The sequence below is a fragment of the Bos indicus genome, unplaced genomic scaffold (assembly GCF_029378745.1).
Source record: "Bos indicus isolate NIAB-ARS_2022 breed Sahiwal x Tharparkar unplaced genomic scaffold, NIAB-ARS_B.indTharparkar_mat_pri_1.0 scaffold_62, whole genome shotgun sequence".
Lineage (NCBI taxonomy): Eukaryota > Metazoa > Chordata > Mammalia > Artiodactyla > Bovidae > Bos > Bos indicus.
Genome location: NW_027223725.1, coordinates 164,213 through 178,862, shown reverse-complemented (window position 1 = coordinate 178,862; position 14,650 = coordinate 164,213).

Genomic DNA, 14,650 nt, shown 5'->3' with positions numbered 1-14,650 from the left:
AGTGCTGCCCTGAAAACAGGGGTGCAACTGTCATTTTCAATTATGATTTTCTCTGGATGTAAAGCAAGGGGTGGCCTTACCAGATCAGGTAGTAAGTCAATGATTAGTGTCTTAAGATTGGAGAAGGAAATGGCAACCCACTCCAGTGTTCTTGCCTGGAGAATCCCAGGGACGGGGGAGCCTGGTGGGCTGCCGTCTCTGGGGTCGCAGAGTCGGACACGACTGACCGACTCAGTAGCAGCAGCAGCAGCAGTGTTTTAAGGAATGTCCTTACTGTTTTCCCTGTGGCCACACCCACCCATTTCCTTCCCCGCCCACAGTGTAGGAGGAGTCCCTGTTCCCCTCGCTCTGGGCAGCATTTAATCTTTGTAGGTTTGGGGGCGCTGTCTGAGAGGTGTGAGTGATACCTGGTTGTGGTTTCAATTGACATTTCTGTAAGTGTGGTCCTGAGCATTTTTTCACGCACTCTATGGCCATCTGGATGCCTTCTTTGGAAAATGTCCGTTTAGATCTTTGCCTGTATTCCTGCTGGGTTCAGAGTTTTGTTTTATCGTGAGCTGCATCTTTGGAGCTTTGGAGACGAATTCCTTATTTTTAACTTCGGTTGCAAACATTGATTTTCCCATTCTGAGAGTTGTCTTTTTCTTTCCTTTAGGGTTGCCCTTCCTGTGCAAACCCTTTTTAGGTTAATGAGGTGCCTTTTTTTTTTCAGTGTACTTTTATTTTTAATAATTCTGAGTATAGCTCCAAAAAGAACTTGCTGTGATTTATGTTAAAGTGTGTTCTGCATATATTTTCCTCAAGAGATTTAGAGGAATCGTCCCTACATAAAATTCTTTAATCGATTTTAAATTCCTTCATCTGTAAGCGGTTAGGGAAAGGAGTAAATTCTTCCACTGTTCACAAGTTGAAGGAACCTCCACTCCGTCCTCTATCGTGGCTGTTAGCAACTTACAGTCCCAGCATCAGCGTAGGAGGGCTCCCTTTTCTCCACAACCTCTCCAGCCTTTATCGTTTTTAAGGCTTATAGACAAAGGCCGTTCTGACCGTTATGAGCTGATACCTCCTTGTACTTTTTTGATTTACATTTCTGTAACATTTCATTGTCACCCTGCTTATTTAACTTATATGCAGAGTACATCATGAGAAACGGTGGACTGGAAGAAACACAAGCTGGAATCAAGATTGACGGGAGAAATCTCAATAACCTCAGATATGCAGAAGACACCACCCTTATGGCAGAAAGTGAAGAACTAAAGAGCCTCTTGATGAAAGTGAAAGTGGAGAGTGAAAAAGTTGGCTTAAAGATCAACATTCAGAAAACGAAGATCATGGCATCCGGTCCCATCACTTCATGGGAAATAGATGGGGAAACAGTGTCAGACTTTCTTTTTTGGGGCTCCAAAATCACTGCAGATGGTGACTGCAGCCATGAAATTAAAAGATGCTTACTCCTTGGAAGGAAAGTTATGACCAACCTAGATAGCATATTCAAAAGCAGAGACATTACTTTGCCAACAAAGGTTCGTCTAGTCAAGGCTATGGTTTTTCCTGTGGTCATGTATGGATGTGAGAGTTGGACTGTGAAGAAGGCTGAGCGCCGAAGAATTGATGCTTTTAAACTGTCGTGTTGGAGAAGACTCTTGAGAGTCCCTTGGACTGCAAGGAGATCCAACCAGTCCATTCTGAAGGAGATCAGCCCTGGGATTTCTTTGGAAGGAATGATGCTAAAGCTGAAACTCCAGTACTTTGGCCACCTCATGTGAAGAGTTGACTCATTGCAAAAGACTCTGATGCTGGGAGGGATTGGGGGCAGGAGGAGAAGGGGATGACAGAGGATGAGATGGCTGGATGGCATCACTGACTCGATGGACGTGAGTCTGGGTGAACTCCGGGAGTTGGTGATGGACAGGGAGGCCTGGCGTGCTGCGATTCATGGGGTCGCAAAGAGTCAGACACGACTGAACCACTGAACTGAACTGAACTGAACATTTCACGATGTTGAAAGCTTTTCATGTGATATTTTTAAAAACAATGTGAGTAAAACTGATCTTTTGAGATCGTCCGTGTGATCATTGGCCCTGTTCTGAATCTTCCCCCCAACCCACCGAGGACATGAGTTGAGGACGGGTGTATCCCACAGCCCCTTGGTCCTGGTGCATGTTAAGTGCCCGTCTGCGGTTTTCCCACTGTTGTTACCAAAAGCGGCCACAAGGCGGCAGCACATCACGCTCCGCTGTTCTGTTGGCTAAATTAATACTTATTTTCTCTTGGACTAGAGTTGATTTCCGCTGTTGTGTTTGTTTCCGGTTTACAGGAACTTGATTCAATTACATAGAGAACTGTGTCTGTTCTTTTTCTGGTTTGTCCCAGGTCGGTTCTTTCAGGGTGTTCGGTAGCCTTCTCTGTGTTAATCAGAAGGTCCTTTTGGATTATGTATCTGATAATACGTTGTAAGTATATGTTAATCCCAACCTCTTACTGTCTCCCTCCCTGTACCTGTTTTTTTTTTTTTTTAATCATCATAAATTGGTTTTCTAAGTCTGAGAGTCTGTTTCTCTTTATAAATTCTTTCATTCGTATGAATTTATAGATTCCACCCGTGAGTGATATATTTCTTTCCCTTCCTGACTGACTTCACTCAGTATGATAAATCTCGGTCCATCCATGCTGCTGACAATGATATTTTATCGCTCTTTCTGACGGCTGAGTGATTCCCGTGTGTAGATGGGTCAGTGACTTTACTTCTCTATTGACGGCCATTTCGACTGATGCTCTTTATTCTGCTGGGCTTAGTCGTTCAGTCGTGTCTGACTCTCTGCGACCCCACGGACTGTAACCTGCCAGGCTCTGCTGTTCTTGGGGATTCTCCAGGCAAAAATACTGCAGTAGGTTCCCACGCTCTCCTCCAGGGGATCTTCCCAACCTAGGGATCGAGCCCAGGTCTCCCGCATTGCAGGTGGATTCTTTACCAGCTGAGCCACTGGGGAAGCTCTCTATTAAATGTTGTCAGTATCGCTGCCTTGAAAATAGGGTTGCAAGTATCATTTTAAATTATGGTTTTCTCCGGATCTAAGGCAATGTGGGTGGGTTTGCCGGATCATGCAGTAACTATATTTAGTGTGTTTCAGCAATCTTCACACTGCTTTCTTTCCTTACCGCCCCCACTCATTTACATCCCCGCCCACAGTGTAGGAAGACTTCCTGTTTGCCTTGCCTTCCGCGTCTTTTAATCTTCGGAGAGCTTTTGGAAGATGGCCATTCTGAGGGGTGTGCGTTGATACCACGTTGCAGTTTTGATGGGCATTTTTTTTAACAGTAGTGTTTATCATCTTTTCATGAGCTTTTTGTGGCCAGCTGGATGGCAGCTGAAGACAAAGGCGTATTTAGATCTTTGGCCTATTTTTCTATTGATTGATTTTTGATGTTGAGCTGAATGAACTGTTTGCATGTTTTCGGAGATGAATAAATTGTTTTTATTTTAATTTTTTAATATAAATTTATGTATTTTAATTGGCGGATAATTACAAGATTGTATTGGTTTTGCCATACATCAAAATGAATCCGCCACGGGTGTACACGTGTTCCAAATCAAGTGTAACCATTTCCCCAATTTAAGTTGTCTTTTCTTTCATTTAGGGCTGCCCTTGCTGTGCTAAAGCTTCTGAGATCAATGAGGTTACTTTTGTTGAGGTTTTGATGTTGTTGTTGTTGTTATCCTAAGAGGGAAACCAAGAACTTGCTGGGATTTATTCCAAAACCTGTCTTGCCCATATTTTCCTCAAGAAGTTTAGAGTATCCATCCCTCCATTTAGTTCTTTAATCGATTTGGAGTTTCTTTTGTGTATGAGGTTAGGGAGAAATGCAATTTCATTCACTTTTCACTTGTTTCAGGAGCCTCCCACACCATCCTCTGCTCTGGCTGTTAACAATTGACATTACTAGCATCAATGTGGGAGAATTTCTTTTTCTCCAAAACCCCTCCAGCATTTACTGTTTGTAGAGTTTTTGACACTAGCCATTCTGACTGGGACTAGCTCATTCCTAGTTGTAGTTTTTATTTGAATTTCTCTAAAATTACTTCGTATCGAAAGGTTTCCATTTGATTAAAAAAACAAACAAACAAAACTGTGATTAAAACCCGCCTCTCAAGATTGGCCTCTTGACCGTCTGCCCTGTTTTGAATTCTTTTCCCCGGACCCACCTGAGGACGCAAGTTGAGGAGATGTGTGCTTTCCTTACGTCCCCTCCGTCCATCCAGGCCACTGTCTCCTTCTGTTGCTGGTTGAATGTATTCCGGTGTCTAGATGGACCAGTTACCTTCATTTTTGTATCGATGGACATTTTGTTTAACACTCTGTCTTCAATATAGTCAATAGTGCTGTCCTAAAAATAAGTCGGAGAAGGCAATGGCACCCCACTGCAGTACTCTTGCCTGGAAAATCCCATGGACGGAGGAGCCTGGTAGGCTGCAGTCCACGGGGTCGCTAAGAGTCAGACATGACTGAGCGACTTCACTTTCACTTTTCACTTTCATGCATTGGAGAAGGAAATGGCAACCCACTCCAGTGTTCTTGCCTGGAGAATCCCAGGGACGGGGGAGCCTGGTGGGCCGCCGTCTATGGGGTCACACTGAGTCGGACACAACTGAAGTGACTTAGCAGCAGCAGCAGCAAAAATAAGGGTACATGCACATATCATTTAAATTTTTTATTTTTTCCGGATCTAAGGCAAGGAATTGGCTTCCAGGGCGTTAGTAACTCCCTGTTAGTGTTTTAAGGAATCTCCATGCAGGTTTACTTCGTGGCCACACCCACCTGTTTACATCCCCAAGGTAGAAGGATTCCTTTTCCCCACGCTCCTGGCAGAGTTTAATCTTTGTAGACCTTTTGGAGGATACTCACTCTCAGTGATTTTTAGCTGATACCTCGTTGTCACTTTGATTTGCATTTCTCCAATCATTAGGGGTGCTGAGCATCTTTTCATGTGCCTTATAGCGATCTGGATACATTCTTTGAAAACATATCCGTTTAGATCTTTGGCCCATTTCTGTTGTGTGTGTGTGTTTTAATTGAGCTGCATGCGCTGTTTGCTTGTTTTGCAGATGAATTACTTGTTGATATATTTGCTTTTAAAGTTTTTTTCCACTCTGAGGGTTGTCATTTTCGTTCGTTATGGTTTCCCTTGCTGTGTAAGTGATTTTAAGGTTAATGAGGTCCCTTGCTGAGTTTTTCTTATTTCTATTTTTTCCTTATTCTAAGAGGTGGATCCAGAGGGAATTTGCTGTGATTTATGTCAAAGCCTGTTTTTCCTATGCTTTCCTCTAATGGTAGGGAGTAATTGTCTCTCCATTTAGTTCTTTAACTAATTTGGAGTTTTTCTTTAAATGGTTAGGGAGAGTTGTAATTTGATTCTCTTTTTGCTTGTTTAAGGACCCTCCTCCCTGTCCTCTGTCCTGGCTATTAACAAGTTACGTTGGCCTCTTGACCACCTGCCCTGTTTTGAAATCTTTTTCCAGGACCTACCCCAGGACATTTGTTGAGAACAGGTGTATTTACTTAACATCCCTGAAGGACTTGGTCAGCACAGGTTTTTCAGCTGTTGTTACCAAAAGCAGCCACAAGGCGGCAGCATTTTTCATCCTCCACTTTTTTTGGTAATTTATTTTTTTCTAATAGAGTTGATTTCCGACTCTGTGTTTGTTTTAGGTGTTCAGGAACTTGATTCAGTCATAAACAGATGTACCGCTGTTCTTCTGGGGGATCTTTTCCCGGGAAGGTTATCACAGTGTGTTTCCTTCAACTTGCTGAGCTCTTCAGCTGGTCCTTTTAGATTACCTGTTTGATACGTAGTAATGTGAGCATTTTAATCCCTCTTAGTGTATCCCTCCTGCGACGTTTTAAAAAAATAATCATGAGTTGTTTTTTTTAACTCTGAGTCTGTTTCTATTTGCAAATTGTTTCATTTGCATGAATTTCTGGCTTCCAGCTTTAAGTACTATTTTAGGATGTTTGTCTTTGGTCTCATACCTCAGTGTGATAATCTCTCAGTACATCCATGCTGCTGCTCATGGTAGTTTTTTTTTTTTCCTGAGTGTATTCCACTGTATAGATGGGCCAGTTCGTCTTCATTTTTCTGTCGATGGATATTTTGGTTAATGCTCTGACTTGGCTATTGTGAGTAGTGCTGCCCTGAAAATAGAAATGTACATATTCCTTTGAATTAGTTTTTTCCAGATCAAAGCAAGGAGTGGTATTGCTGGAAAACGTTGTAACTCTCTATTTCGTGTTTCAAGGAGCCTCCAGATATTTTCCTTCGTGGCTGCACCCACCCATTTACAACCCTGCCCACGGTGTAGGAGGGTTCCCTGTTCCCCTCGCCCTCGGCAGCACTTAAGCTTCGAAGATCTTTTGAGGATGGCCGTTCTGAGCCGTGTGAGAAGATGGCTCATGGTAGTTTTAATTTGCATTTCTTTAATACTTAGTGATGTTGAGTATCTTTCCATGGGCTTTTTACCTTCTACGGGCGAGCACAGTTAACCTCTGGAAAGTGGCTTCTTGACAGTCAGCCCTGTTTTGAGTTCTCTTCATGTGATTTACCCCGGAAGATTTCTTTAGGGCTGGTGTCATTTAGAGCCGAGCCCAACAGCCCCGGTTTTCAAGTGGTTGTTACGGGGAATGACCACAAGGTGGCAGCATTTCTTCATGCCCGCTCTGGTTACCTGGGCAACCAGAGCCTTAGGGCAAATCCGGTTTCTGGGTTGTCAATGAGAATCCATCCCGGGGATCTTCCCGACCCAGGGATTGAACCCGCTTCTCCTATGTCTCCTGCATTGGCAGATGGATTCTTTACCACTAGCGCCACCTGGGAAGCCCTAAGGCTTGTGTCTCCTTATTTCTTCCCCCTTAGCCTTCATCCCCCAGGCGATCCCAATGATTGCAACACCACTCTGCAGAGGGACCTGTCCTCTCAGTGGGGTGACCCTAAGGAAGGAGGGTGGAGCTGGGAAACCTGCCACCAGGAGACACGGAGCCCAGAGCACTTTGCAAAGCTCTTCCAGCCCAGAGACCCCACCATCCTTTGGGGGCACTAGATTTAGTTCTGCTGCAGGAGGGTCCCACAGGATCTGGAGACTGTGGACTGATGCAGAGGGGGACAGGAAGTCCATGTCCACCGGGGTGGGGGGCTTATTGGCTGGCATATCCTCCCCAGCGCCCTCAGCCCCAGGACAGCCCCGCCTGGGGACCCAGCCTGCTCAGGCCCCAGGAGTGTGACGCCAGCCCAGGTCCCAAGGCCCGAGGGGAACAGAGTCAGCAGTTCTTTTGGCTTGCTTTCTTTCCTGTTATGTTTATTTTAAATTCGAGTATATAGGTGATTTGCACTGTTGTGGGTTTTTTTTTTTTAATGTGTAAAGCAACGTTATTCATTTATACATAGATGTATATATGTTCTTTTGGGGTTCTTTTTCTCATATACGTTATTTACAGTCAAAGTAGGGTTCCTTGTGCTCTACAGTGGGTCCTTATGGATTCAGTTCAATTCAGTTCAGTTCAGTCGCTCAGTCGTGTCCGACTCTTTGCGACCCCATGAATCGCAGCACGCCAGGCCTCCCTGTCCATCACCAACTCCCGGAGTTCGCTCAGACTCTCCTCCATCGAGTCAGGACGCCATCCAGCCATCTCATCCTCTGTCGTCCCCTTCTCATCCTGCCCCCAATCCCTCCCAGCATCAGAGTCTTCTCTTTACATTTTATAACTAATAGTGTGTATATGTTATTCTCAACAAATATTTCTCCCTGCACCTGGCCTTTCCTTTTTGGTAACACGTTTCTTTACTAAGTGTATGAAGCTGTTACTGTTTTGTAAAGAAGTTCATTTGTTTCCATGTTTGGATTCCACCTAGAAGCGATAACAGGTGATACTTTGTCTCACTTACTTCCCTTAGTGTGGCCTCTCTGGCTCTTCCCTGTGACTGGAAGTGGCTTTCTGTCATCCTTTCGTGTCTGGGTAATGCCGCTTTGTGTGTCTGTACCCCGGCTTCTTTAACCATTCACCTGTCCTTCTACACTTAGGTATTTTTGTATCTTGGCGATTGTATCCAGTGCTGCCATGATTGTTGGCGTGCAGTATCTTGAAAATTTGGTTTTCCCAGGATCCATGCCCAGGCATGGGATGGCTGGGGTACGTGGTACTTTGTTGCTGAGTATCTGAAAGCCCCTCCATACTGTTCTCCAGAGTGGATGCACTGATTTACATTCCCACCCGGGGTAGGAGGGTTCCCTTCTCTCCACACCCCCTCCAGCATTTATTGTTGTCGAATTTTTGAGATGGCCATGCTAACTGGTGTGAAGTGATATCTCATTGAACTTTTGATTTGTATTTCTCTTGAACTGAACGATTAGGGACGCTGAGCATCTTTTGCGTACTTTATGGCCACCTGGATGCCTTCTTTGGAGAAACGCCCATTTCGATCTTTGGCCCACTTTTCGATTGCTTGTTTTTTTTAATTGAGTTGCATGGACTGTTTGCATGTTTTGGAGATGAATTCCTTGTATCTCCATTTGCAAACACTTTTTTCCCCACCCATTCTGAGGGTTGTCTTTTTCTTTCATTTATGGTTTATCCTGCTGCTCAAATGCTTTTAAGGTTAATGAGGTCCCATTTGTTTATTTTATTGTATTATTCTAAGAATGAATCCAAAAAGAACTGGCTGCGATTTATATCAAGGCATGTTCTGTATATTTTCCTCAAGAGCTTTATAGTATCCATCCCTCCATTTAGATCTCTAATTGATTTGGCGTATGTTTTTCTGCATGCGGTTGAGCAGTGTAGTAATTTCATCGTCTTTTCACTTGTTTGAGGAACCTCCATCCTGTTCCTCCATGCTGACGGTTAACAGCTCACCTTGCCAGCATCAGTGTAAGAGGGTTCCCATTTCCCCACACCCTCTCCAGCATTTATTGTTTGCAGACTTTTTGCCAGTGGCCATTCTGATCAGAGTGAGGTGATACCTTCATTGTAGTTTTGATTCGAATTTCTGAAGTTTTAGTGTGGAAAAGGCAATGGCAACCCACTCCAGTATTCTTGCCTGCAGAATCCCAGGGACGGGGGAGCCTGGTGGGCTGCCGTCTATGGGGTTGCACGGAGTTGGACGCGACTGAAGTGACTTAGCAGCAGCAGCAGCAGGAAGTTTTAGTGATACTGAAATCTTTTCGTGTGATTATTTTGAACGAGTGTGAGTAAGGTTGGCTTCTTGACCAATTGCCAGGTTTTGAATTCTTTTTCCAGGATCTACCTAAGGTCGTTTGTTGACAACAGGTGTTTTTTCCTCGCATCCCTGAAGGCCTGGGGATATTACACGCCCATCTTCACAGGTTTTAAATTGTTGCTACCCAAAGTGGCCACAAGGTGGCAACATTTCTTCATGCCCCACTCTTATTTTGGTAAATTTTTATATTCTGTTGGAGTAGACTGTGGTTTCCGATGTTGTGTTTGTTTTTGGTTTTCAGGAACTTCATTCAGTTATACACAGACACATATCTATTAGACACATGCCTTGTATTACATTGAGAAAAACTACTTTGAAAAAATACATGTTTTTAGAGGTTCTAAAATATGTTCTTGAATTTGCTGATCAGAGACTGCCAATGCAACAGAGAGTTCACAATTGCTTTCTTCTTGATTTTCACTAGGGGTTCATTTTTTAAAGATTAAAAATTATGGACTCAAATCTACTAAAGTGACAAGGAAAATGTTTCAGTGTGTATGGCAAGTCGGATATGTGTTGTCAGTGAGAGAAGATATAAAGACTGGAAATATTTTTGTTGTAAAAAAGTAATGATAATTCTATTCTCTAGTCAGTCATTTATAAATGGGGGAAAGTAGAACAAATTAATAAATTCTTGGCCTTGAGAGGCCTTTGGGGAATTTAGTCTAAGATTCCTGAGGAATTACAGCAGAGTCCATGTAGAAAAAGCCTATGTGGTCAGCACCCAAACTTATTTTTAAAACAAATTAGTCTTGGCCTAGTTTAATGAAAATAGAGGCAATTTTAGAAAAAAAAAAAAAGTTTCACTAAATATTAAATTCCAGTTTTGTTAATTAAGGTCTATATTTACTAAGAAACTCTTATGACATAGTTCCTTGCGTTTATGTTATAATGCTGATGAGAGTTAACTGAATTATTAAGGGGCTCTCTAAGTTTATTTCTAAAACTTATCTCAGTAATCAGTCTTTGGATAAGGATCAGAATCTCCATGGTCTACAGCCAGGAGATTAACACCAGGCTACAGTTATTTAACAAACTAAGTCAGAGGACCTGGGACATGCTAACTGTACTTAAAACAGGGTCTCAGATTCTTACTGATGGTCCTGATACTGCTAGCTGCATTATTTCCTCTTCTGCCTGCTTTGCACAATTGTTTCTTGCGTTACCAAGTGTGTGGCTGAGCCTCTGATAAAATGATGATATGCGATCAGTGAGGGTAACGGTGAAACTCTAGCTATGGGAAGAAGCAACAAGAGGGAATGTTTTCACGGACCGTAGAGGCTGGTGAGACAGGTGATCCTGCATCTCTTGGCTCCTGTTTTTTGGGTTAGTCCCATAACACCGCACTGAGTGGCCTGTCAGCAGAATCTCTGTCAGATCTAGGAATGACCATTCCTAGCACCTTGGGAGGAAATGGACATGGAGCACCCCCAAAACCACGGTCAAATTGCCACGAAGGGGCCGTGCCAACTGAAAACCAGCACTTGCCGTCTGCCTCTGCTAGGACTCAATCAGGACCCGCTGCAGCGGCTGCCTTGAGCAGCCCTGAAGGGCACTGAGGGGGGAGATCGGGAACGGGGCATCTGCACTCTGGGGAAGCTGGCAGAACAGGCCTTCAGATAGTCAGATGCTCTCAGTAAAGGTTCTCACGAGCCCAGATTCTTGCCTCTTCTCATGCCTAGAGGAGCACTAGAGTCAGTAACAGTGACAACTGCTCTGACTAATATGTGAATTAATATGTGAATACCACGTCAGCAGCTAGAACCTACTTAGACACAACTAGACCACTGGCTACCAGGCTACCGGTCTCCTTGAAGTGCCTGCCAGGTCTAGACTGGGAATCCAGCTTATTCTCCTGGGAAAAATTGTGATTGATTTTCCACATTACTGTTCAGGTTGTCACTCCTCCAACTACTGGAAACTGAGCCTGTCACACCCTCATCAGTCACTCCGGGCTAATACAAGAGACATGGAAAGTATGTAAGACCACGCCAAAGGCTCCGTTCCTTTGCACAGGGCACCACCCGTGCTGACTCTGTCTGGACCAGGCTCAAAATTGCTGAAAAACGTAACCTGATTCTCACTCCTGCTATAGCTCCTGATCACAATAATTTGTGATAATTAATCACAGATCTTTGGCCCCTGACTTTTTAAATCCACTTGTTATGTTTGTCTCTTTCAGACTACGATGGTTTCACATCAAGACAATGGTTCCAGCTAGTCTTCGGAACAGATCCTGTGGGGATAGCAACAGAGGTCACCCTGGGGCCCCTGAATGAGACAGGACGAGAGCTCCATGACCCCAGCTAGGTAAGGTCTATGAGCCCCATGCCAGCCTGAAGAAGCTACAGAAGACAGACCTTCGCCCTTCAGCCTCCCAATAAAGATTTTTGGGGTTCATGTTTCTCAGCAGGATTTGACGTAGGAGATAGAGGGGCCTCTGGGCTGGACAGTTGGTATTTGTGTGGAGTGAAATTGAAGCTTTGTTCTCACTCACAAACTCCAAGGGCAAATCTAGTGGCAGAAGCTGAAGTCTGTGGGAGTAAAGAGATACGGGGCCCACTCCTGAGGTTGAAGAAGACTTCTCTGTACAAGGGCAGGAAGCCTCCTTGATGGCCAAAAAGGGAGGGGCCCCATCCCATAATAAGTGTGGACATGAACCCACAGGCCTTGTGGGGGATCAATCTTAGCAAATGTCATGCCCACATCTTGGGGAGGGTGCAGGGACCAGTCAGATGTGAAAAAAGAGACAAGGTAATTGCTCAAAGGTGACCAAAGACCCGGAAGGATGGTCCTAAATGAGGGATTTACATCACCTCTTCCTGGGCTCCTCCGCAGGACACACACACTTCTCTTGGTTCTTTATCTCTGAGCTGCTTCTCTCTTAAACACCCTGCGTTTCTCTATGCTCTCCAAGATGCTACACTGTGTCGATAATAATGGACTTCTATAAGTATTTATGCTTCTTGCCTCCTTAAAATATTCTTGGGTTCAAACCAGGGAATGACCGAGGGTCACTTTGCTTCTACACTCTGGCCACCGGCAGTCTCGTGGCTGGCAGTCCTGCTTTTCATCCAGGGCACCCTGGTTCAGCTCCGGGCAGGGAGCCGAGATCTCTATCCAGGCCTGCTCACTGCTGTCTCCCCGAGATCATGATCGTATGTTTTCCGTCACCATGGCTGTAAAAGACGCAATTTCATCGCATATTGTGGTAGATAATATCGCCCTGTGTATCTGTACTGCGTCTTTTCTATCTGTCATCTCTCCTTCTAAGCGTAGGTTGCTTCGCTCTCTTGGTTATTGAACCTAGAGCTGCCGATATCGCTGGGGTGTGACTGTCTTCTAAAATATTATTTTTTCTCCAGCTCTCTCTGCAGGCATGGAGCCCAATCACTGAAAGTTTATACACATATATGATTTTTTTAATTTATTTTTTATTGCTGGATAATAGCTCTGAAATTTTCTGTTAGTTTCTGACTAAGGTCTTGCCAGCTCTAATTATATTTTATCTGGGGTTGAACTGATTTAGGATGTACGGACCTTAGTGAGCAGCAGATTCAGGCCCTAGTGTGGAACCAGGCCTTAGCCTTGACCAGAGTCAGGCCTAATTGAGGACCAGACTCAGGCCTAAGTGTGGACTAGAGTCAGGCTGTAGGGTGGGACAGTATGAGGCCTCAGTGAGAACCCCAGTCAGGCCTGAGAGTGGCCACTGTCAGGCCTCAGGGTGAGCCAGGGTCAGGCTTAACGTGGACCAGTCAGCCCTGAAAGTGGACGAGAGTCAGGCCTTCAGTGGTTTAGAGTCAGGCCTGAGTGTGGACCAGAACCATGCCTCACTGTGGACCTGAGTCTGTACTGAGTGTGGATCCGAGTCTGGCCTGAGTGGGTACAAGAGTCAGGCCTTGGTGTAGACCAGAGTGAGGCCTAAGTGAGGAATAGTCAAGCATCAGGAAGACTCGGTTCCACACTCAGGCCTGACTCTGGTCACACTCAGGCCTGACTCTGGTGCACACTCAGGTGTCACTCTGGTCCCACTCAGGCCTGACTCTGGAAATACTCAGGCCTGACTCTGGTGCACACTCAGCCGTGACTCTGGTGCACACTCAGGCCTGACTCTGGTGCACACTCAGCCCTGACTCTGGTCACACTCAGGCCTGACTCTGGTGCACACTCAGCCCTGACTTTGGACCAGGCTAAGGCTTCACTCTGGTGCAAACTCAGGCCTGACTCTCGTCCACACTCAGGCAAACTCTGGTCCACATAAGGCCTGACTCTGGTACTTACTTACCCTGACTCAGGTCCATCCTGAGACCTGATTCTGGTGCGTGCTAAGCCCTGACTCTGGTCCTTATTTTGGCCTGACCCTGGTCCACTCCTATGCCTGTCTGTCGTACTCACTTAGGACAGACTCTGGTCCACACGAAGGCCTGACTCTGGACCACACTAAAGGCTTAGTCCTGTCCACACTAGGGACTGACTGTGGCGCTCACTTAGACGTGACTGATACTCACTTCAGCCCGACCCTGGTCCACTCCTATGGCTGGCTGTCATACTCACTTAGGCCTAACTCTGGTCGTCGTTAGGACTGACTCTACTACCAGTAAGGCGAGACTTGGTACTCACTGAGGCCGGGCTGTGGTATGTACTTAGGCCTGACTTGGTCCACACTAAGGCCTGGATCTGGTTCTCACTATGGCCTCGCCTGGTCCTGAGTTAGTCCTGACTCTGGTACTGACTTAGGCCTGACTCTGGTCCACACTCAGGCCTGACCGTGGTACATGCTTAGGCCTCACTCTGGTATGACTCTGGTTTTGACTTAATCCTGACCCTGGTAAAAGCAACTGTAAACATCTGCTGGGCAGTTAATACCCACCAGCCCTCGTGTGTGCTCAGTCGCTTCAGTCGTGTCCAACTCTTTGCGACCCGATGGATTGGCCCGCCAGTCTCCTCTGTCCATTGGATTCTCCAGGTAGGAATTCTGGAATGGGTTGCCAGGCCCTCCTCAAGGTATCTTTCTGAGCCAGGTGTCCAACCAGTGACGTCTCCTGCCTTTTCTGCATCTCAGGCAGATTCTTTACTGCTGAGCCACCTGGGAAGGCCCTCACCAAGCCTGGGTACCTTTTAAACAAACAAACAAACAAAAACCTACACTCAACAACTGTTCTCTGAAAGGTAGTGGACAAAGAGCCTAAGACCCAAATCACTAAGGCCCCACCTTGCACCACCTACCCAGAGGCTCCACCTTGGCAGGGCCCCGCCCACCCCGCCCTGCTTCTCCACCCCTTTCCTCCCCAGGGTCCCATCCTCCCCTCCCCTCCCCTCCCCTCTCCTCCCCAGGGTCCCACCCTCCCCACCCACTCATCCCTGGACCCTCTCCAGCACGCAT